The sequence below is a fragment of the Amphiura filiformis genome, chromosome 8 (assembly GCF_039555335.1).
Source record: "Amphiura filiformis chromosome 8, Afil_fr2py, whole genome shotgun sequence".
Taxonomy (NCBI): Eukaryota; Metazoa; Echinodermata; class Ophiuroidea; order Amphilepidida; family Amphiuridae; genus Amphiura; species Amphiura filiformis.
Window position 1 is genome coordinate 49,434,787 of NC_092635.1, and position 25,768 is coordinate 49,460,554.

Sequence of the window (25,768 nt, forward strand, 5' to 3'; positions counted from 1 at the left end):
TTCTGTTTGGTAAATTTCCGATCAAAGAGTATATACCGGGCCTCGTTGACGCTTTTACACTTTATGCCATACAGCAAGGCAACATATTCCGATCTCATTCTGGTGACATAGATATTGCAATCCTAGCGTTATCACACTTCATTGATGATGGTGCAAGAGTTGTGCTAGATACAAACACAAGCACATATCGCAAGGTTTTTAGAATGAGCGACATAGACCTAACACCAGCACAGAAGACATCGCTGATAGGATTTCATGCCTTCACAGGCAATGACTACAACTCCTCCTTTTTTTGTAAAGGTAAACAAACTTGTTGGAAGTTACTTGAATGCAAGCCTAAATTCCTGGATACCTTCTCCAATCTTGGGGTGTCTTCTGCTGAAACCCTGGAGGCAGACCTTGAAGAATATGTTGCCTTGCTGTATGGCATAAAGTGTAAAAGCGTCAACGAGGCCCGGTATATACTCTTTGATCGGAAATTTACCAAACAGAACAAGATCACTGATGTGTCATTGCTACCACCATGCCAGCATACACTGAGACTTCATATTTTGAGATCAAACTTTATCGCTAGAGAATGGCGCTCAGCAGTCCTTTGTAGTTATGATGCTGGAAACATTGCTGACAATGGATGGACAGAATCACTAGAACTGAGATGGCTCGAGAAGGTTATGCCTGATGATATGCAAGAACTGTTTATAGATCATGATTGTGAAGACTTTGTAGGCAACAGCGATGAAAGCGATACAGAGGATTAAGTAAGCATAATTGGTAGAACTTTAAAGCAAACTTTATAGTACAAACAAGTATTTGTGCCCTATTTGAACCAAAGGGTAACATAATGGTATGAAGTATTTTCCTACAAATTACGGACCCAAATGCTTGGAACCGTATAATATAAGATTCCCCTAAAGACTAAAGACCCCATCCCGTCTATTAAATATGGGGTCTTCAGAGACTTCCTCTTCCAGCCCCAGCCCCCCCCCCACACACACACAGTATTGTTGCCATCGAGTTTTGGAATAACATATCAACATTAATTTTGATTTTAGGTTGTAAGATGTGTTGCAACATAATTATTTGAAATTACGGTATCATACATTATTACACATTATATTCTCAAAATGCTCATAACGCCTGAATGGCACCCCTGTTTGGGGGTGGGGTGGGGTGGGGAGTTGGTGGCTGGATGTTTGTATGAAGGAGTTTGACTTTCTTGGTCAAGATATACTTAATCTTCATAAAAATCTGGTCATACCAAACAAAGAATAAACTTTAGGCAAATTTCACTGGTGTTGTTTTTAAATAGGGGCCATTTAGAGACCCCCCTTCTACACCCACCCCTATATTGTTACCACATCAAATATAAAAGGCTTATTTAAATAAGTGGGTTCAATCTTGGCATTAAAAAGAGAGTACTTTATACTATTTTGTGTTTAAGCGTAACTTAGGGTATGTTTTCCTTTAAAATGGACCCCCCCCCGGAAATAGGGGTCCTTTAGAGACCCCCCTACTACTCTTCCACCCTCCAGATTGTTACCACATCAAATATGTTGGGCTTAATTTACTAATTGGGTGTACATTATGAGATTTATAAGAGTTTGCTCTACACTATTGTGTTTAAACGTAACTTATGATATTTTATCCTTAAAAAATGGACCCCCCAGAAAGAACCCCCCCTTTTGTGGGAGCCTGTTCAGGATAGGGGCTTGTTACCCAAGATATTCTTATTCCTCATGAAATTCTGATCTAGAAAAACCATATGGGATAAGTTTACGCTCCAAGTGACACCCAGCTCATCTACAGCCTGGTCTACTGCACAAAAGTGATGTTCGCTCCCACTAGATATTGAACATATTATAGACCGTATTTACACTATTTTTTGCCCCCCCCCCCATCAATGCCCCATCATTTGTTTCAACCGAAACATTTGAACCAGAAGTCCAAATAAAGTTAGTCATTTTGGTGTGATTTTTAAGCTTACCTATTTTTACTGTTGTGAAAAAGACCTAATAAATGCCCCCTCTTTGAAAATGCAACATCACCACAAGTAAATACTGTACTGGCTACAGCTTACAGACCCAGTACAGACCAAACACACTAGAAACCCACAAAGACAAGAAAGTGCTCATATTTGGCGAGGCTAGGCGAGAAAAGGTAAAAGACAAGGTAGCATACAAGAATTTGTCTTTAAAAAAGACAAGTTCACGGATCAAGTGTATAGTACATGTACTTTGATCTAACATTTAATATTCACATCTAACCTACTCTGCACTTATTCGACAATAAATAAGTGATATGAGGCTTAATAATGATACCTGCGTCTTGACTCTGGAAAACAATATTTTTAAAAAGCTCATTTTGCATTTAGTTTTTAAGCCACCTCGGGACACACCGACACCGCCTGGCTAATAATTATTTGGTGCAGCAGAGACATTAAAATGAATACACGCGTGATCGATACACGTGAATTGCTATGCACGATTTTGATATCAGACGAAAATCTTCGGATACCGGGTTAGAAAATGATGAATATCTCCCGTAAATGAATTTTTCTCAAGAAACCAGATGTGGTCTCATACACTTGAAAATATGTGTTGAACAGATATGATGGTCGCTAGAATGCGCTTTGAAAATTGGCCGTGCGCTTTGAACTCAAAATCGGACCAAAACTCTAATTTTATATTGCGTTGGTCCTGTATGGACTACAACGTGTAGTACAGCTGCACTCACTACTAGGCAGTATAAAAGTCGATGACCATATACAAGCCTATTCACGCACAACCAAGATCGATTACCCGGCTATTGTGAGTAGCCTAAGTCATATCCCTTGACTAATTATTCGTCTCAAAGAGCTTCAAAGGTCTGAACCAAATGGCCAATCGTGGCTGTGGATTCAACCTACCATGGCGATTTCTGCCATGAAGATATAGGGTCGATGACACTGTGCGGGAGCCACCTACAGGATCTCATTTTGCATTTAGGTTTTTATTGCGTTGCAAAGTAGCAAAACTTTCTTTATATATGGCCCAATCCGTGCCTGGAAAAGGCTATCCCCTCTTACAACCTATCAACAGGTCTGATTTCTGTAATGAGGTGTCACCAGGTTTGCAAGAGATAATAATACCAAATATAAAGACCATGAAATTCACCACATCACAACCAAGCTCACATTGGGACCCAATAAAAATTCCTTTAAAAAAGGAATGGGCACCCAATTTGGGTGCCCATTCCTTTTTTAAAGGAATTTTTATTAACTCATTGCTAGCTTTTGTTAGGGTCAGGGTGTCAGGGATATTTGTCTTTGTCAATATTATACAGGTTTATACACATGGGTTATTACAAACGTTAATAAACATTCAATTAACTATAGATAATAGACTTAGTTTTGTGCAATGTAGTTATATTGAACTTTATCTGAAGTAAATAACATGCTACACAGTTTTCTATACAGAATGATGAGGCCTTTTGTGATGAGGCCTGACCTCGACCTGCTAGTTTTGATTAACCAAATCAGTTATGTGTATTGTCAGCATGTGATGGCTATAAGCCAATTACAAACATGTTTCTAAAACAGGCAAAACAATTCCTACGCTGGATAGACTCTTGGCTAGGTTAAGTGCTAATAGTAAGTTGTCATGTTGGGCAAGATTAGATAAAGGCATACAAACTAGGGTATGAGATATTGGAAATATTTCCTAGCCTCTTAAGCACATGGTTGGTGGGCTATATAGATATTCAAGACACAGGGTATGTAAGGGACAAACTGTGCATATGAGATGTGGGTGCAAGTGGCATCATTTCACTACCTTGAAAAAAGGCGAGGAATGGCTCAGATTAAGTCTTGCTCAGATCCTGGACAAGTTTGGCAAGGAAAGGCAAGGTACATCCAGCACATCCATACCCTTGTCTGGAATATAAGATTCCACACCACCAAATCACACCATGAAGGTAAATGGCTGGTAAAAAAAAAATCAGTGTTTTTATTGTAAGAACCACACCGGGATTGATTTCAAAAGAATTAAGGCTCACGTGCCTATCTTTGTGATAGCTGTACTTTGTGGATGGTTTTCTCAATATCTAAGCATAAAAAGATTACATTTGTTACAATTATGAAATTTGAGGCACGTTTTTTGTTCTCGAGATCTTCACCAGATGACGTCACTACATATAATCAGTGTGCTGTAAGATTGACAGGATGTACATAGTTTTCAACATGTCACTGTGAAAAATCAAGCTTGCAGCTGCTGCTTACCTACCCAATATTTGTTGGTTATATGGAAGAACATATCATAAACATTAGGTAACATGGTGTTTTGAATGAAGCAGGGAGGTTTAACAATGAGAAAACGATCAATTCCTCCATATCTTTTAATACATACATGAATAGGAACTCTATTTGGCCGTGTGTACCCTGTATGACAGACACTCTAAAAACACTGTCTGGCAATGTGCTATATTTAGATCACTGAGCAAGATAAAATACAAATTGTCATGATTGTGGAATAGTGGAACACCTGATTTTTTGGCATATTTGTCATGTTTACACATGTCCCAACTTGCACCTAAATGGAATCAGCCAAATTTGTTGTGTTTGTAATTGTAGGTCATCAGAGCAAAGTTCGACATGATGTCATAATTCAAGAATTATGACATTATGTCCTCCTATATAACTGCATGTTAAACGGCCATAATAACCAGCAGGGTTTATTTCACTTTACCTTGTTATATCAGCTCAAATGGACAGAAACCTTTCCCGATAATTATTATTAGCATTATTTTAGCATTTTAAGTGCATAATAACAAATTTAAAATTTGAAGGAAATCGTACATTAAGGCTTTAAGCTTACCTGAAAAAGTCTTCTTACCATGCTAAAGTACATGTAATTATTAATCAGCTAGTCAAGACCATTCCTCTTGTACAAGATATTAATTAAGGCCTATAAGCCTAAACTGAAAAATTGGGGTTTTGTGGAGTAGGCTAGGTGCTAGTTACTGACTCGGAGACATGACTGAGTTTGGTTTAATGCAGTTGCAGTAATCTGTCTGCTTTCAATTTTATTTTTGTTCAGATATGACCATGTATGTGACCATCTGCCATCAAGAAACCTACCGCAAACAAGAAAAGCCATTAAAAGAGGATGCTGTGTTTCATGGGTAAGTCCAACTCACTGAACTATTGCTTTGCCTACTTAACAATAGGTATGGTTATATTAATGTTTGTTTCAACTTGTTCTGTGACTCAATTAAAAATATCTGAAAGGTTGAGAAACAAAAAATTAGGCCCTGCCTGATTATCATAATTATCTTAATGTTGCTATCTTCAGTAGATAGCACATGGTTAGCAATACACATGCTGCATTAATTCTAGTCGGCAACTCGGCATCAATACTTAAACTTGAATAATTTCACTTTTAATGGTCGAGATATGTTGAGAAAGGCTACAGATCATGTATGACCCTTTATCATTCAGTAGACATGAATAACAACATTTCATTGGTTAATAGCCAAATAATATAATTTCGTATTGTTCAGCGTTCATAAATTACCGTACAATATATAGCCGTATTATTCAGCTCTTAATCAGTACCGGTAATTAACGGGCCTGCATACTCGCGTTGTATTGTGCTGATCGCGTATGCGGTAGAGACGGCAATTACGTGCTACCTCACGTCGTGTGCTAAGTGTGCGTCACACGTTGGCACTAGCGCACTGTATTACATGGCCTGGCGGTAGTTGCATGACAGAAAACTGTAAAGCATGCATTGAAGAGTTTGGAGTAGGCCTATAACTTGATCACTTTATGATTGTGGTATTATTTAATTATTTATTTATTTATTTATTTATTTATTTATTTATTTATTTATTTATTTATTTATTTATTTATTTATTTATTTATTTATTTATTTATTTATTTATTTATTTTATGTATTTATTTTATGTATTTATGTATTTATTTGTGTTTATTTGTGTTAAATGTATACTGAATGATAAATTTGTTACCCCCTGTCTGTTCAAATGCAATACGAAAAATATCACTGGTTTTGAGGTCGTATCACACGAGGCCGCATTCGTATTGCATGAACAAACAGGGGATAACTAATATTATCATTCAGTAGACATGAATAACGACATTTCATTGGTTAATAGCCAAATAATATAATTTCGTATTGTTCAGCGTTCATAAATTACCGTACAATATATAGCCGTATTATTCAGCTCTTAATCAGTACCGGGCCTGCATACTCGCGTTGTATTGTACACTGTGCTGATCGCGTATGCGGTAGAGACGGCAATTATGCGCTACGTCGCGTGCTAAGTGTGCGTCACGCATTGGCAATGGGGCGCTGTATTACATGGCTTGGCGGCAGTTGCATAACATAAATAAAGCATACATGGAAGAGTGTGGAGTAGGCCAATAACTTGATCATTTTATGATTATATTGTGGTATTATTTAATCGTTATTTATTTGTTTGTTTGTTTGTTTGTTTGTTTCGTTATTTATTTGTTTGTTTGTTTGTGTTAAATTCATGTCTACTGAATGATAAATTCGTTATCCCCTGTCTGTTCATATGCAATACGAAAAATATCACTGGTTTTGAGGTCGTATCACACCTCAAAACCAGTGATATTTTTCGTATTGCATGAACAAACAGGGGATAACTAATAGTATTTGACATGTATGACAGACACTCTAGAAACACTGTGTGGGGATGCACTATATTTACATACATGTACAGCCTGTCTCAAAAAAAATTGTGCAAGTGAAAAGCGCCCTCTTTGGCAATTAGAAAATACCGTTGTGACATGATGCTTACATCAACGTCAAGGGCACAGTCTTAGCTCTCAAATACCGTTTGTTCTGTTCAATTTGCTCTTATTAATCTCGAGATATGTTTAATTAACAACGAAAGGGTAAAATCACAATTGTGTCACTTTTACTAGTGGTTGATGCGTCTAATGCACTCCCCCCTTCGGGGCTCGTGCATTAGATGCATCAACACCAGCGTGCGTGCATTATTTTGTCTAATTTCATTAATTTGTCAAATTTCATGAACTTGTCTAAGTTCATTAAGATTAACCTATAAGTGTGCAATATTTGTTTGTCTTTTAACATGTCTTGAATGACAAAGAGAACAGTATTTACCATGGTAAAATCATTGACATGCACATTTGTATTTAATTTTACAGCAGAATGTGAAATATTTATTTATCGTTTAATTTGTCGTAAGTGGAAAAAGAGAATCATTATACCTTCATCATGATAAAACACTAAAAACAATTTTGTATTGTTGTGTAATTGATGCATTCTTTTGATTTCACGAAGGAACTCTTGATAAACTTGATGATATCATTGATTTACATGTACAGCCCTCTTCCCTAGTAAAAGTGGCACAATTGTGATTTTACCCTTTCGTTGTTAAGTAAGCATATCTCGCATTATGTCACAACTGTATTTTCTAATTGCCACAGAGGGCGCTTTTCACTTGCACAATTTTTTTTGAGACAGGCTGTACATATGTAGATCACTGAGCAAGATAAAATACAAATTGTGGAATAGTATATAACCAGATTTGTCTGTTTTGGTGTAAGTTTTTGCTCATTTGCATTACATGGGGGTGGGGGGCTAGATATGAGGATTTGGAAATATGCTCAAAAATGGCTTCAGATTGAATTTTGAAAGTTAAAGATTTCCTTCAAATTTAAAATTTGAAGGAAATCGTACATTAAAACTTTAAGCTTACCTGAAAAAGTATTCTTACCATGCTCAAGTACATGTAATTATTTATCAGCTAGTCTAGACCATTCTTCTTGCACAAGATATTAATTACCATTCTTCTTGCACAAGATATTAATTAAGGCCTATAAGCCTAACCTGAAAAATTGGGGTTTTGTCAAGTAGCCTGGCCAGGTGCTAGTTACTGACTCTGAGACATGACCGAGTTTGGTTTAATTAATGCAGCTGCAGTAATCTGTCTGATTTCAATTTTGTTTTTGTTCAGATATGACCATGTATGTGACCATCTGGCATCATGATGAAGTTACAGAAAAATCCTTTGACTATTTACAAGAAAACCGCCGCAAACAAGAAAAGCCTTTAAAAAGGGATGCTGTGTTTCATGGGTAAGTCCAACTCACTGAACTATCACTTTGCCTACTTGACAATAGGTATGGCTATATTAATCTTTGTTTCAACTTTAACATGTGTTCTGTGACTCAATTAAAAACATCTGAAAGGCTGAGAAGCAACAAATTAGGCCCTGCCTGATTATCATATCTTAATGTTACTATCTTCAGTAGATAGCACATGGTTAGCAATACACATGCTGCATTAATTTGAGTCGGCATCAATACTTAAAGCCATATTATAACATTTGCTGAGGAAGACTCCTCACTGAATTTTTAAAATTCCTTTTTTACACGATTAAATTGTACTTTATTAAACCAATATACCCTGCAAAAATCAAGACTCTGTAGTGCTGTAGTTTTGTCAAAATCCGAGATTTTTAATAAAACGCCAGAACCGGCGCTTTATTATTACGATGGAATTATTAGTCGAACGCATACACAATGTTCATAACACACAGTACGTACACGGCGTGCGGGACGGTGATATACACAACAAAGGGTCGTACCACAACACGACCGAAGGAGTGGTACGTATAGGCGACATGTGCGCTGGTAGTAAATTCCAATTTTCTTTGCTTTGCCGTAGTTGTTCGGCTCAAAAATAAAAGGGGATATATCTGACGGTAAAAGCTAACATTTTATGGCAAAGAAATGCTAATCTATTTTGTTTGAAAATGTTATAATATGGCTTTAAACTTGAATAATTTCACTTTTAATGGTCAAGATATGTTGAGAAAGGCTGCAGATCATGTAAAATGGGGTTTTAAGAAAAATTTTAACCCTGCAGATTCCACACCACCAAATCACACCACCAAGGTAAATGGCTGGTAAAAAAAAAATCAGTGTTTTTATTGTAAGAACCATTGAGCTGCTTACCTACCCAATATTTGTTGGTTATATTGTAGAAGATATCATAAACATTAGGTAAAATGGTGTTTTGAATGAACCAGGGAGGGTTAACAATGAGAAAACGATCAATTCCTCCATACCTTTTAACACATAAATGAATAGGAAATCTATTTGGTGGTGTGCACCCATAAGTAGCACCCAATTAACACCTTTGTTATCATGTTGATTCAATTGGTCATCAGTCAAGATTAATAGGTAAATTTTCACGGGAAAATTGGACACATGACCAATGCGTATCAATGTAAGTGTAACCTTGAGCCTGATCTCTGACCAGGGTTGTCACTACACTGGTCGGTGCCGGTCGGTAGTAACCAGCACTCAGGCAGACCAACCGGCACTCAAGGGAATATGAGGACTTGCCAACCGGCACTAAAGTAGAGAAATTGTACTTTTTACCCTAAAAACAGCTGGAAAGTGACGCATGAGAGTATTTTGGACAAATATCATGGAAATTTAGCCGGCACTAAATTCAGTCTAGTGACAACCCTGTCTCTGACCCTGGCTGTGACCTCGCTATTCAAGTCTTAGTTATTTTGAATTGAAAAATTAGTTTTGGCCGCAGTTTCGATAGAAATTCAAGCATTGCAAAATTATTGATTTCTTCACAATATCATCAAAACGTAATTTCAAAAATATTTACCTACGGAAAAAAATATTTATCTACGGAAACTCTTGTTATAATATTATAAACTTCCGACAAGTAACTTTGCATCCAAGGAGAAGTTAAATTCTTCCTATTCAAATACATTGGAAGACCACGTGCTCGGGGTCACATTCTATAATGCTAATATGTCTGCGCCCATGGGTATCACGTGTCCAGAAAATTTTCCTGTGAATATTTTCCTATTAATCTTGACTGGTCATTAACAATTTTTATTTTTATTACAGTAATTCCTGCCAGACAGCCCAGGAAGGTTATGACCAATTGAGTCAACATGATAACAATGTTAATTGGGTGCTTTACTTATATTCCAGACAAAATGTGCTGGAATTTAGTACCTCACCATTTCTTGCCAAACTTGCCCAGGATGCCATTCCTCACCTTTTTTTGAAATATAAAGAATATGTGGGTATGTGACCCGTCACATCAACAGTTACTGATTGCTACATGTACCTAGTACCTGTCCCTATTTAGTATGGGGCTTGTTTGAAACAAGTTTGTTGATGTTCAAATGCCAAATTGACTGCTCAGTGCCAGAAGTGGGTAAGTGCAATAGCTGCCATGTGAAGTATGAGTACAATGTACTGTGTGTAAACTGCCAAAATGTTCACAGGGCAGCTATTGCGCTTACCTACTTCTGGCACTGAGCAGTCAAAATACTGATGCCCTTGCACATTATTTTTTTTCCATCACAGTGCACTCCACCTTCGGGGTTGTATCTTATAGGAAAAAAATAAACATCATTTACATTGAAATTTGTCATTTGAACTACAATAAAAATCATATCTAGTCATTAATCTCAAATCAAGAACTTAATTTTGTTAATTAAATGCAAGTTTAAACAAACAACATTACTTAAACTCTTAACAAGAGTAACAAGAGTAAAAAACCTATATCATGTATTGTGTTATGTGATAGACTTGAACTGAAAGCCTGATGATTCCAAGAAAGATGGGCTAACCACTGAGCTGTTATTTTATTAATTTTAATTTCCATAAATCTTCATTTTATCACAGGTGATCATATTCGCCATACCAAAATCACAATGCGTCGAACACAAGAGGTGCAGCTGTTTGTCTCAAAAGAGGAGAATTCCATAGAGGTGATGGGCGCTTGATGACATCCACTTGCTAGCCTACCTTATACCGGAAAAAAGGAAGCGTTCCTTAAGAATATTCATATAGGGCTGCTTGGTAGTTCGGTTTTAATAGTCTCATGGAATTGAGACTAAAATAGTCTATAGAGAACAGAACTATAATCACTGCAAGCTCCTGTAAACTCATCTCCTCAAAATTATCCCACTAAAAGTAGCACTTAGATAGTCTGCATGCTGTCTACTGAAGCTAATGCTAAGTATGTTTCATATGCTATCAAGATAGTCTGTATGCTATCTACTGAAGCTATGCCAAGTAGTTCATTCCACACATGCTGTCAACTGAAGATCATAGCAATATTGTAATTTGTTATTAATATGTGATGTAATCAAGCAAAATCAGTTGGAACTTGGAAATATATTAAATTTTCTGTTTCTTATAGGATAGTAAAAACATTTACAAATCTGGATTTTGCAGAAAACAGCATTGAAATTGAACAACCAATTCCAAAGATATGAGCAACTAAAGAGTTTCCAAAGCAACCAGAAACAAAAGGAAATATTTACTTTGTGTGGCTATATCTCAAAATCGATATTTCCGAGTTCCGACTGATTTTGCTTGATCGCATCACATATGTTATTATTTTAACAGATTCTATCTACTTAATTGTTTTGTATTACACAGGTGCTACTGAATATAGTCCATTTTGTTTAGAGGTTAATGACTGTGCATCATTCATCTTGAGGGTATTGTAAAATAATTTTATTTAAAACATTGTGCTTTGGAATCAAGGAATATCAGGAGCAGTGCAAAGCACAATGTTTAGATATTTTACAATACCCTCAAAATACCTGATGCAAAGTCATTAACCACATTCATAACTGCCACTTTTCACTTTGCATCATATTTTCTTCTTTTAAATTTGAAAACAAAATAAAGTTTTAACTTTATCACAAAGTTGTCACAAAGTAGCTTCTCATCAAAAATATGTAGCATCAAAACCATAGCACCTATGAAAAACAACCTTATTGGTGCAAAGTGGGGGCAATGGCTCATCTAAAATTGTAAACTTTGATAAGGTTGCACCAAGTTGATGTATCGTTATGATACACAAAATTTTCATTAGAGATGAGGACTGTACAAGAATACTGCTTGGACTGCTTAAGACTTGCCCCTACTACTGTATATAGATACCATTTTTCCTTCCAGAAAATGTATAATTTTTGATATTATTAGTTCATGACACATGGCCTTATAGTAAACATTTCACTTGAATGAACATATCCCCATCTTATTTCAAAATACAATGCAAACGCACAACCTTGCATACTTAATGAAAAACACTAGCTAATCACGAGTGAGTTGGATTCTCTTCCTGTTAGACACATGCAATAATTAATCACACAGTATGCGTGGACAATCATCGCACTGTTGGCAGCTTCGTTCATTCAAATGAAATTTTTACTCTAAGATAAGATGTTTTGTATTTAAGGTTGGTCTGAACCCTGGAATTATGGAAACTTTCGGGCCTCATAACTTCTAAATTGTTGGTCTAAAGTATATAAAAGTATACATATTTAGAATGGCAAAGACTTGATAATTTCATCTGTGAGGTCAAATTTGGGCCAAAATGCCATTTTTGGCCCAAAATACCAAAAATATTGGTTTTTGGCCCATTTCTTTTTCGTGCATCCTAACAAAAAAATTCTTGGGCCAAAATTTTTAAAAACTAGATCAAAATATCTTCATTTTTTTTAATTTTGACCAATTTCATCAAAAATATTTGAAATTTGGGCCAAAATCTGGCTTTTTTGGACCATTTTTGGTGCAAATTTCTCAAAGTTGGCCCATGGTTCAGCTATGGTGTGGTAACCGCTCTAGTTACTCCATATTTTTGCCTTTTATTTTGAAAGAAAATGTATAATTTTTGCTATTATTAGTTCACGACACATGGCCTTTTAAACACAGTGCTTTCTACTGAAGATACACTTCCGGGTTTTGTGGTGCAGTAGCTAGAGCATTGGACTCATGATCGTAAGGTTATGGGTTCGTACCCCATTCTACATGTTATACAAGGATGCATCTGCTAAAGATATCACTTATCATACAAAACAATATAATTATCTACTGAAGATAACATTTTGATTGTTTTGTATTACACAGATGCCATATACTGAAGATAGCACATATATGGTCATTTTCACAGTAAAGGGTGTAACTTTTGATTTTTAGGGTCAACATTTCAAACCACTTAAATATGTTTCTGTTTACTGTAATCATGCATAGAAGCAACTTAAATTCCAGTAAAATAATGTTTCAAGGCTTAAACCTTTTGATTTCTGATAAAAAATTTGACATTTCCATAACATTTTGGTTAAAATATAAAAAAAAATGTATTTTACATAATCTCAGAAAATTATGACATGAAAGCTGGAATACATGTGAAATCCCATTCCAAAGTAAGTCAACAGATATAAGTTAAATTTTATACCATGTTTTGCTATGTTTGTAATTGCAATTTTGAAAATTTTTAACATCAAGGGTCATTTGCAATGGAAATTTCCCAACCTTAAACATATTTTTTAAGTTTTAATTGGGTTCCTAAGATAATTTGAATGTCTAACTTCATGTACAAATACTACTTGTTGAAAGGAACCTCCCAGCCAAGTTTCACAGAAATTGGAGTTATTTTTAGAATTGGCAATTCAAGCGATTTGTGTTTCGGAGGCTTCAGTTAACAACACAGGTGATCATAAAAGTAAAATATTTGGCTAACTACTACAAGTTGACATGAAAAAATAGGTAAAAAATATCACAATTACCAATTTTCATGCTTTGCTTCTAAGTATTGAATTTCAGTTGTGACAAAATTATCACAGCAAGTCATTTTTTTTTGTTTCGGAGGCTTCATGTTAACAATGGTTAAACATTGCAGAAGTAGTTTTTTTGAAAACAACACTGTTGGGATCATCTAAGCTGTTATTTTCTTGCGTGTATTGAATCAATGATTCTATGCGGCAGATATTGTAGATTTATAACATGGTAATTTTTTCACCCATTTGTTAAGTATGGTGTTATTTGCATGTGAAGCCTCCGAAACGGGCTTTCTTGGGTATCAGTATATTTTTCAAACATTAACCATAATATCAATTTTTTTTTTAATTTATGACATTCTGCACATACCATGTAACAATTACAATGCAGATATCAATATGGAACACACCAATTTAGATATATGCATAGATGATAATTAACCTTATTGTTGTTTCGGAGGCTTCATTTGTTTCGGAGGCTTCAATTGTTAACGGAAAGTTTGTATTGGGTCCCATTTTCAAACGTTGATATATATCTCCATGATTTAAAAACAAGTGACTTGAGGATCTACTTTGCTACATTTTGATAAATAGATTGGATGAGCTCTTTTATTTATATTTGCCCAAGCTTGCTGAACAGTTTGTTTCGGAGGCTTCAAAAAAGTTAACGGAAAATTGGCTCTTTGAAGTCAAGATTTTATAAAAATTTTAAAAGCTTGCAAATCGACTAATTTTGTTACCCATTTCAAGTTAAGATATCAACTGTTATGAATCAAGAAGTGAAGAAATAACCAAGAATTATGAACCAAAGCTATACCCACAAAGTTTGTTAACAATTGTTGACGGAAAATGAAGCCTCCGAAACGACAAATCTCGAAGCCCGGTTCTCAAAAATACAGGGCTGTTCACAATTAAATCTAATGTGGCAGTGTTTACTGAACATATGACCGTACTTTCAGGATAAGAAAAATTATCCATGAACTAACTGAAGAAAACACAGGGTTTTACAAAAATGTTACTGTTTTTATAGTTTTTCAAAATGGCAATATTAGGTACATTTAAGCCTGCTAAAACTGAACGCAGTAACTCCCGAAGATGATTATGCTACCCAAGGTAGCTGCTAACTAGATGACTTATGTGGCCAAAAATCATGGAATTCTGTGGCTTTATTAGAACACAACGGATCAAAATGTTAAAAATCTAAAGTTGCACCCTTTACCGTGAAAATGACCATATATATATATATATAGATTTTTTTGTATTAAACCGGTATTATCTACTGAAGATAGCACAGGTGCTAGCTATATAAATAGATTCATCAAGGTTATTGGTAGACAATATGAAAGGTTTCTTTTGAACAAAACCAAAACTTTCACTTGCCATTGACGGTTTCACCTATCATGGTCAGTGACAGCACAATGAATTTTATTGGGGGGGGCGGAGGCAAAGTAAATTTCAGGGGTGGGCAAAGTGAATTTCAGTAAGAGGAGTGGGCAAAATTAACAAATTTTGTGCAAAATAGCTGCAAAAAGTGGAAATGTTCTAATTTTGGTGAAATGCCGTCCTGCCCCCTGTAGTTCCGCCACTGATCATGATCGATGGGCATCATCAAAATGATGATTGGTGATTCGTCCAGTTGGATGTATCCTGACTGAATGTGGTGTCTTATAAGGCAGGAGTGGATCATGCACATGACTTATGAAGTGAGTCCCTTGTCTTTGTTCATGACATTGGGTCCTTGTCTTCTGATCAAAATTGATTCTTGACGGTTTCACCTATCATGGTCAGTGACAGCACAATTAATTTTATTGGGGAGTGAATTTCAGTAAGAGGGGTGGGCAAAATCAACAAATTTTGTGCAAAATAGCTGCAAAAAGTGGAAATGTTCTAATTTGGGATGTATCCTGACTGAAGATGGTGTCTTATTAGGCAGGAGTGGATCATTCACATGACTTATAAAAGTGGATCCCCTTGTCTTTGTTCATGACATTGGGAATTTTGACCTTTACCTTTATTTTTAACTCTGTGCGCCATCAAAATCCAAAAAAGTTTTTGCTGGAAAATGAAACTTACCATGGAGGTCTGTAATTACAAACTTGTTTGGACTTGGGATCTCGATGGCGTGGCCCATTATGATGCTTTGAGGTTTGCCTGAGGGCGCTTTTCATCAAAACATTGGATTTGCTGTTTTTATGTACCATCAAGAACTTTTTTTCTTGGTTTTTGTGATGTAACCATTTGGTACTTCAAAAAAATGCAAAACGCAGGTTGGGATGATGATGTTATGCCCCTCCAAAGTTTGCCATTTGTAAACTAGGCTCACAGAGGCCGAAATTTCAAGATTTTTTTCAGCTGAATGAAGGCACTGTGCATGCTCATATTGTACATGTGAGTTGTTGGTGTTAATATGTACCAATATAATTTTTTAGAAAAAATTTAATTATTTTTTGTATCGCAGTTGGGTACATAATAAGGAAGACTGGCTCTTAAATTACAAATCGTGTGCAAAAGGTTACTATTTTCAATGAGCTATGACTTTGCTAAAGAGTGGTTACAAATTAATAGTAGCACATAGTTTGATTTGTATTTCAAATATGCTATCTACTAAAGCAGGCTTTGAGTTTTAAGGAGTGCGAATGTGATCACACTCCACAACACTCCTTAAATGATCATAAGGAGTGTGATTTATCACACTCCTTAATCTTTAAACTTAACACTCATGATTCACAAAATAGCACACTCACACAAGATTGAGGTGTGCTATTTATCACACACCTCAATTAATTTTTTAAAACTAAAAGCCTGCTAAAGGTAACACTTGGATCGTTTTGCATGCCATAATGGTGCTGTCTACTAAAGATAACACTTTGATTGTTTTGTATACATGTGCTATCTTCAGTAGATACAAGGGTATTGTGTGCTTGGGTGTTAAGCCCTTGAGACCAAGGTAGTGGATGGCACTGCGGATTGGCTGAATTTCCCCCCGTTTTTACCTTCAATTTTCATGATTTTTTTTTCAATTCTCAGAAACCGCTAACTGTCAATGGCCCATGGTTCAGCTATGGTGTGGTAACCGCTCTAGTTACTCCATATTTTTGCCTTTTATTTTGAAAGAAAATGTATAATTTTTGCTATTATTAGTTCACGACACATGGCCTTTTTTGTAAACATTTCACTTGAAATGAACATATCCCCGATCAGATTTTAAAATCATGACTTAGATTGTCGTTTTGTATTACATGCATGCTATCTACTGAAGATAGCACGTAGTTTGTTTTGTATTTTACACATGCTATCTACTGAAGATTAGTTTTTTCCTTCATTTTTGACCATTGTTGTCAATCTTTGCCCCCCTTAAAAGATGGCTCCACCTTGCCCCCCCTATTTGCATACCCTCTGAAAAAGTGCTTGCTACGCCACTGCTGGTTTGTCACTAGCACTTAATATTAGCATCTAAATTGTTTTGTGTGAAACCCATGCAATCTACTACTGAAGATATCACTTACATTGTTTTATATTACACATGTACCAGGTAGATTTTGTATTACACACATGCTTACTACTGAAGATAGCACGTACCAGGTAGATTTTGTATTACACCCATGCTTACTACTGAAGATCATAACTTAGATTGTTGCTTTGTATTACATGCATGATATCTACTGAAGACAGGTTTGACTATGAAAACGATTCTCTTATAAATGCATCTATGCAGTTTCCACCTCGATACACCCAATATTTGCTTATTTTGGGTTTTGATGATGATGATAAAACATTAGTCTGAAGTTAAAATTATGAAGATGATACAGTTTATGATGTTTTGACAAAGTCTGTACAGAATTCTTATCATCTATACCATATTATGCTGCACATAAGGCAATATAATGCCAATTTGGCACAAAGTATGAACTTTGACCTCTATTATATCAGTTAAGAAGCTAGATCATGAAAAATGAAATTGGGATCTTGTTGGCGTATCATATTATAATGCAAAAAAAAGCCCACATTGCGCTGCGCATCATTGTTCAAAGGAATTGAGGTCAAATTGACCTCCACAATGAGGCTAAGTCAATTTTCAAAAAATCATTAAAATATGAAGATCAAGAGATTCCAAGCTAATTTTTATATTAATTGACAGAAAATTATGCCTTCTTTAATGAGTTGCTATTCTGAAAGTCAGGTGATGTTGACGCGCAGAAATACAGGCACGTAAAAATGCCCGAAAATAGGGAATTTTGACCATTGACCTTTATTAAATCTGTGCGCCATCAAAATCCAAAAAAGTTTTTGCTGGAAAATGAAACTTACCATGGAGGTCTGTAATTACAAACTTGTTCCGACTTGGGATCTCAATGGCGCGGCCCATTATGATGCTTTGAAGTTTGCCTGAGGGCGCTTTTCATCAAAACATTGGATTTGTTGTTTTTATGCGCCATCAAGAACTTTTTTTCTTGGTTTTTGTGATGTAACCATTTGGTACTTCAAAAAAATGCAAAACGCAGGTTGGGATGATGATGGCGCAAGATGTTATGCCCCTCCAAAGTTTGCCATTAGGCTCAGAGAGGCCGAAATTTCAAGATTTTTTAAAGCTGAATGAGAGTGCTGTGCATGCTCATATTGTACATGTGAGTTGTTGGTGTTAATATGTACCAATATAATTTTTTAGAGAAAATTTTATTATTTTTTGTATCGCAGTTGGGTACATAATGAGGAAGACTGGCTCTTAAATTGCAAATCTTGTGCAAAAGGTTACTATTTTCAATGAGCTATGACTTTGCTAAAGAGTGCTTACAAATTAATAGTAGCACATAGTTTGATTTGTATTTCAAATATGCTATCTACTAAAGCAGGCTTTGAGTTTTAAGGAGTGCGAGTGTGATCTCACTCCACAACACTCCTTAAATGAGTGTGATTCCTTAATCTTTAAGCTTAACACTCATGATTCACAAAATAGCACTCCTCACAAGTTTTTATTTATCACACACCTCAATCAATTTTTAAAAACTAAAAGCTTCCTAAAGGGAACACTTGGATCGTTTTGCATGCCATAATGGTGCTGTCTACTAAAGATAACACTTCAATTGTTTTGTATACATGTGCTATCTTCAGTAGATTATGTGCTCGGGTGTTAAGCCCTTGAGACCAAGGTAGTAGATGGCACTGCGGATTGGCTGAATTTCCCCCCAATTCTCAGAAACTGCTGACTCTCAATGGCCCATGGTTCAGCTATGGTGTGGTAACCGCTCTAGTTACTCCATATTTTTGGGAAAGATTAGACTTTCCTCTTTCAGAAAATGTATAATTTTTGCTATTATTAGTTCACGACACATGGCCTTTTAGTAAACATTTCACTTGAATGAACATATCCCCGATAAGATTTTAAAATCACAACTTAGATTGTCGTTTTGTATTACATGCATGCTATATATTGAAGATAGCTTGTAGTTTGTTTTGTATTTTACACATGCTATCTACTGAAGATAAGTTTTTTCCTTCATTTTTGACCATTTCTGTCAATCTTTGCCCCCCCCCCCCCTTAAAAGTTGGCTCCCCCTTTCCCCCTATTTGCCCACCCTCTGAAAATGTGCTTGCTACGCCACTGCTGGTTTGTCACTAGCACTTAATATTATCATCTAAATTGTTTTTGTGTGAAACATATGCAATCTACTACTGAAGATATCACTTACATTGTTTTGTATTACACATGTGCTATCTACTGAAGATAGCACGTACCAGGTAGATTTTGTATTACACACATGCATACTACTGAAGATAGAACGTACCAGGTAGATTTTGTATTACACACATGCTTACTACTGAAGATCATAACTTAGATTGTTGTTTTGTATTACATGCATACTATTAGGCATATCACCTCAAAAATAATCGCAGCAGAAACACGTTATTTAATGTTCCTACATTATTGAGCTTTATTAAAGCATCAAAAATCAAAAAACAGAATTAAAATCGGTCAATGCATTGTGATGTAGTGTCAATTTAAAGATGCTAGTAGATGGAATGAAATCCTGCCACAAATCTCAAAAAATGACTAAGTTCAGCTAATTAATATGCAAAATTGATGCCAATAGAAAACCGTACATGATATAAAGGTGCGGGTTTTTTTGCACACATATGTATACAACGTTCTTTCAATTGATAACAACAAATACACAAAAAGTAATTAATTATGCAAATTAGGTAATTACAGCTAATTATGTATTTATGATATTATTATGTAAATTAGGCATGAGTAATTTTAGGGTTTTTTTTCAATATTTAATGAACGTCTGTTCATTCATCATAATTTTTTTAAGTATGATCCTGTTATGAGCTTGAATAAATGAACTGCAGTTAATTATTTAAAAACAATACCAAAAAAATAAAAAGTTTGACATTTTGACGGTGTCTAGAATTAATTTTCATTTTTACTGTAAACATGGTATGTGTCACCATTACTCAAAGCCAAGTCCGAAAAGTAAAAATTAAAATTCAGTTGCAATGAGACTTTAAATTAACATTTTGTCATCTGGATTAACATGGGAGGACAATCGGTAAAGTGAACAGCAATTTTACTGTACCGTGTACCGTATACAAAAATAGTATGGCCTTGGACACACACAATGGCTTAGAGCTATTGTGGTTTGGAAAATTACTCCCTAAAAAAACATTGATTATTGTTTTGCTTCAACTGGTTTTAGGGAAGTGTTTCATTTGTTGTCGACGGAATTAATTTACATGCTAAGAAAGATTAGTATTTCAGCTAAATGGTGGTAGTTCCTTTACTTCAATAGGCCTATATTTACTGATTTATGAGCGATCTTCAAAAATCCTAAAAACAGGCAGTAGCTCTTAAACAAAACAATTTTTAATTTTTGAGGACCCGATGTTAGCCTCGGAAAGGTTTCACACATCATATATTAAAAATTTAAACAATTTGGATAAATGAAGCATATGAATAAATTCATTTATCGACATGGATGTTTTCTAAAATTTGCCAAATTTGAAGCGCGCCCTTTTCAATTCACTGTTATGCTTGCATGCACAGTGTAGCAGAATTATTGTGCAGCCACTGTGACATACCTAATACTATCTACTGAAGATAGCACATAGTTTGTTTTGTATTTCACATATGCTATCTATTGAAGATAACACTTGGATCGGTTTGTATGCCATATAGGTGCTGTCTGCTAAAGAGCACTTTGATTGTTTTGTATTCATGTGCTATCTTCAGTAGATATGAGGGGCACTTGATAAGTTTGTGACCTAAGGTAGAAGATGAGCTATACAGTTGTAACTGATATTCTTTGCAGTTCACTGAATGATTACACAGAAAGTTTGAAGTAATTTTTTTTTCTAGTTTTTCTGTTAGAGACAATTGAACCTTTACAGTCAGCAGTTTCTAAGAATTGTCAATTTAGACCCTGTGGGGATGGCGGCTGGCTTTCCTGGGCAGGGATTGTATTCCAGTCTCTCCTTTCCATGTTTGAACTCGACAGCCCACTTCATGCTGTACGAAGAGGAACCTCCAAGTGTGGTCACTACGACTTAGTGGACCTGCTTGGGTGTTAAGCCCTTGAGATCAAGGTAGTGGATGACAATGTGGATTCCCCCAGTTTTTTCCTTCAATTTTCATGTTTTTCTTGTTTTTTCAATTCTCAGAAACCGCCGTCAATGGCCCATGGTTCAGCTATGGTGCGGTAACTGCTCTAGTTACTCCATATCTCAATTTCAAATTTGCCGTGTTTGGCCTCAATGGACCAGATCATATCACAACTTAAGATGTTCTATAGTGTGCCTTTAAGTGGCCAAGCAGGTTTGCCTGCCTTTTTACAGGTCTGCTGATATTTTTTACTGGATGAATTAAATATAACAATAATATATTTGGGGAATTTTTTTTTAAATTCAATATTACTGCAGGGGCGTATGTGTGTATGTATGTATGTCATTATGTACATAGAAAACCGGACTTGCACATCCTTCATGAACAATTGAAAAAGGCATATATAGTTGAATTTCAAAGCCATTGCTAAGTATTTGAGCATCAGTGCTGCCATTGGCTCAAAATTTGTGTGGCAAATGCATGTCTGTGCCAGTGGCGTAGTGTGTGCCATCACATTGGGGGGGCACCGACCATGATTGGTGGGGCACCGGATCTGATTGGGGGTACAAGTCGTCTTTCTGCAATTTTCCTATGGGATTTTAAAAATTTCAGATTGATTGGGGGACATGTGCCCCTATAACGCTACACCACTGGTCTGTGCACAGAGCTAGTTTTCGCTCTTCTGGTTGCCATTTGCTTGGCTATGGGTTTGCTCTTTGCCATGGTTTGGATTTTTGCTTTTCATGTGCTTTCCATGGTTTCTCACTTTTTGCTTGTAATTAGATTTTGAATTTGCTGCCTGCTCTGTGAGCTTTATGTGGTGTTCTGTATTTTGCATACAGTGTGGTCCAAAAAGCACTTTACCTACTTTGAAAGCTTAATTTCTCAGAATTCAGAGCAGTCATTCCCAATATTGTTACATATTTTAAATATATATCTGTCTAAAAATGGGTCGAAAATCACTTTGTCCACACGCAATAAATCAATGGGATGTACCCAATTACTATCCGCATTGCATTAGGGCTAATGGGTACACACACCCTCGGCTTGTCATTCAAAAGTAATAAATGTTTTATATGCATGAATAAATTACAATCCAAGATGTTAATCCTTACTATTCATGCTAGATACAATAATGTACCCGAACTTCAATTCCGTGATTGACAAAGAATTATGAAATTAACAAATCAATCACAATACTCTGAAAAAGATTTTCATAAAAATATGCAAAAACAATTTGAAACGCCATGCGAGGCAAACTGTTGCGTATTATCAGTGGCGTACCGTGGCCACCCTTTCCCCGGGGGGCTGAAGAAAAGCCCCTTCCTCAACAGCCCGAAAAGGTTGCCCCAATTTTTTTACGGTCGTTTGAAAAAGTGAAGAGCCAAAAAAAAAAAAAAAAGGATTTATAGGCGCTACCGCCCCAAAAGCAACACATTTTGATGTATAGTACAATTTTTTCACATTTTCCACCCTTTTTTCTTTACTAATTCTTTTTTGCCGCCCCTTCTTCTGCCTCCACCCCTCTTTTTGCCGCCCCTTCTTCCCACCGTCCCTTCGATTTTGCCGCCCCCTGCTTTCACCCCGGGGAGCTGGCGCCCCCAAAGCCCCCCCCAAAAAAAAAATATGCGCATGATTATATAGCTTGAGTATGGAGTATTAGGCAGTAGTTCGGCCAGTTCTATTACGTCCACTCAGTCCTTCACATCTATTCAACATAATAATAGTTACTAATAGTAATGTACTTCTTATGATAGGTTTGGGTGGGATTCTGACAAGTCAAAAAAATATATCTGTTATTAAGTATACTTCTGCCAAAAAATCATGTCTTGTATTGTAAATTGCCATATCTTGACACCTTGAAATCCCGTCTAGAAATCCACAGTCACAATATGCAATCAAATTGTGAGGATTAATATCTTGGATTATAAAAATTCGCTCATGCATGTAAAATTTTGAATGACAAGCGGAGGTTGTTTACCAATATGCATGCCTAGTGTATCCCTGTTGGTAATCGGATACATCCATTGAATTTCGTGTGGACAAGGTGATTTTCGACCCTCTGACATAAAACTGCTGCCATTTTGTTACTTTGTCTTCTTTCCCTCATTTTTCCACATATTCTTAGAAAGCTATATTTTTAAGATATGTAACATTTTGAGAATAGCTGCTCAAAACTTCGAAAACTGAACCTTTCAAATTGGGTAAAGTTTGTTTTGGACCACCCTGTATAATTGCACTTATCAAATAAAATACTTGAAATATGTATGTTCTAATGTGTTTCCTCATGTAAATTTTAGTTACTAAATATGTACTTATTTTTTTACACATGATTAGGCTACTTGTTACAAAGCCTAATGTTTACAAACTAAGGGAAAGGAAATAAATAAAGTATGAAGAGATTTGCTTATTTTGGGTTTTGATGATGATGATGATGATGATAAAACATTAGTCTGAAGCTGAAATTATGAAGATGATGTTTTGACAAAGTCAAATTCTTATCATCTAATAGCATTTCAGTATTTCAGCTTGATTTTAATGTGCCTTGAATATAAAGTAGATCAAAGCAAAGAATGTGTCCAGTGCTTTATTTCATTAACCATAATTATATTTATTAGTTCTGAAGACCTCCATTTTTGAGTTCTTGGGACGTTTTTAGTTTTTAACACCTTACTTTTTGTGATCAGTTCCTTAGACAAGCAGCGACTTGCTACAGGGTGTATCAAAATGATTGGTACCGTCAGTTTTCAGGGATTATGGACAGGACTGCCGAAACACAATGCAACATAGATGTACCTAATTTGTGGACAAATAATGTGAACGATAATAAACTACAAATTAAGGCCATTTTACTGTGATCCAATTTGGGAGATGCAGGCTTGTCAATAAACATGAAAACGTATGGGTACCAATCATTTTGATACAGCCTGTATGATCCTCCCATCAAAGCTTATCAATGTGTGCATCCAACTAACACATGGATCAAACACGGAACTTTTTACACATAAAATCCATACGTTGGACCATTTTAGCAGTGAAGCCAGCTCAAGCAGTACCTGTGTCCTTCAGTTCATTCATAACAAACGCTTGGAAAATACTGCACAAATTTTGAGATGTTTTTTGATATCCCAGTTTGTAAATGTTAATGGTTTTGATATATTACGAGCGCAGCGAGCAGGAAATTTTGCATGTTTAAAGGTTTCCATACTATTTTCATAAGCTTTTTATTCAAATGGCACCCATAAGTGTGTTCCATATATTATTACATACTAGAAAACAAACTATTGGGGCATGTTGGTGTTTTGGAGGTATCTGATCCCAGCAAAATGTTCCAAAATGTTCCCCTGGTCATGAGGTTTGTTGTCACACGAGTTTGAGCCATGGGCTCCATACAGATCTCCTGAAAATGCAATTCTAAGATTTGCCCCCCAGATGACCTTTTGATCTGACTCCTGCAAAATGTTCCAAAATGTACCCCTGGTCATGAGGTTTGTTGTCACCGAGTTTGAGCCCTACCTGACCCTTAACCTTGGGATGACATTTGCAGTTTCATACTCCCGAAGTGCGAGGGATTATTTTGAGCAAGTTACAGCCTGATCGGAGCAACGAATTTTGTCTGACCTTTGACCTTGATGACCTTTTTGCGGTTTCATACTCCCCAAGTGTCCGGGATCATTTTCAGCATTAAAAGAATAACGGGTCCTTGGTCAGAACCTGAATCCAGTCCAAAATCAAAACCATAAAGGGGTAAAATTATAAAAGAAAATATCCGAAATATGTCTCACCTTGTGAAACTTATAAAAACGAAACATTTTTATGATACATATATTATATATATCAAAACACTTTCTTCAACGTGTCTAAGAAACTATACGTGTTTCCCAAAATATACTACTTTTATCTTTCTGAATTAGAATAGTAGTATAACTTGGACAACCCAATAAATGCAAACTTGCTCTGGCTTGGACCAAGTCACAACCTAACCACCAAGTTGGAGGAAGTTTTTCAGGAATTTCCCAAAAAATAGGTCAGTATTCTTTCAAGCACATTTTCTTATTTCCAAAATTAGGGTTGGGTCGGCTGAGGGCACTAATCTGATTATGTGCCCAAGAATAAGAGAGTAGCTAGGCATTACATGTGTTTGTTCTTCTGGATTTTCCTGAGTTCATAATTTTTTAATGGCAAAATTTTACACAATTGTTCTGCTTGATTTTCAGCCCATTTTGGGGTAATTTAGCCCAATTTCACACTGTTTTTCAAAATTTTCTATCAGGATATTTCACAGCTATCAATCACACCCACAGTAGTAATATTATGGCAAACATAGCACGTTGGTCTATTTAGAAAAAAGTAAGGATGAATATAGGCTATATTTCTTATTTAAATCATTGAATTTGAAAGACATGACCTCTAAATTAGTACTCATATCCCATATGCATGTTCATAGGACAATCAAGTTACTTTTATTACCGGTATATAATGTAGAGTAAATACAGACAATGATCTTATTTAGACCTTACAAGAAGTGAATAGGCTGACCTACTTGCTTAGGCCCAGTAT

General features: G+C 35.8%; 1 long non-coding RNA gene across 1 annotated transcript; it reads left to right on the top strand.

Moving 5' to 3' along the window:
* The first annotated feature begins 8,056 nt into the window (after positions 1-8,056).
* On the top strand, positions 8,057-10,776 carry LOC140158292 (uncharacterized). Its single transcript, XR_011859759.1, has 2 exons — positions 8,057-8,125; positions 10,718-10,776. It is a non-coding gene; the product is annotated as an uncharacterized lncRNA (long non-coding RNA).
* The last annotated feature ends 14,992 nt before the right edge of the window (positions 10,777-25,768 follow it).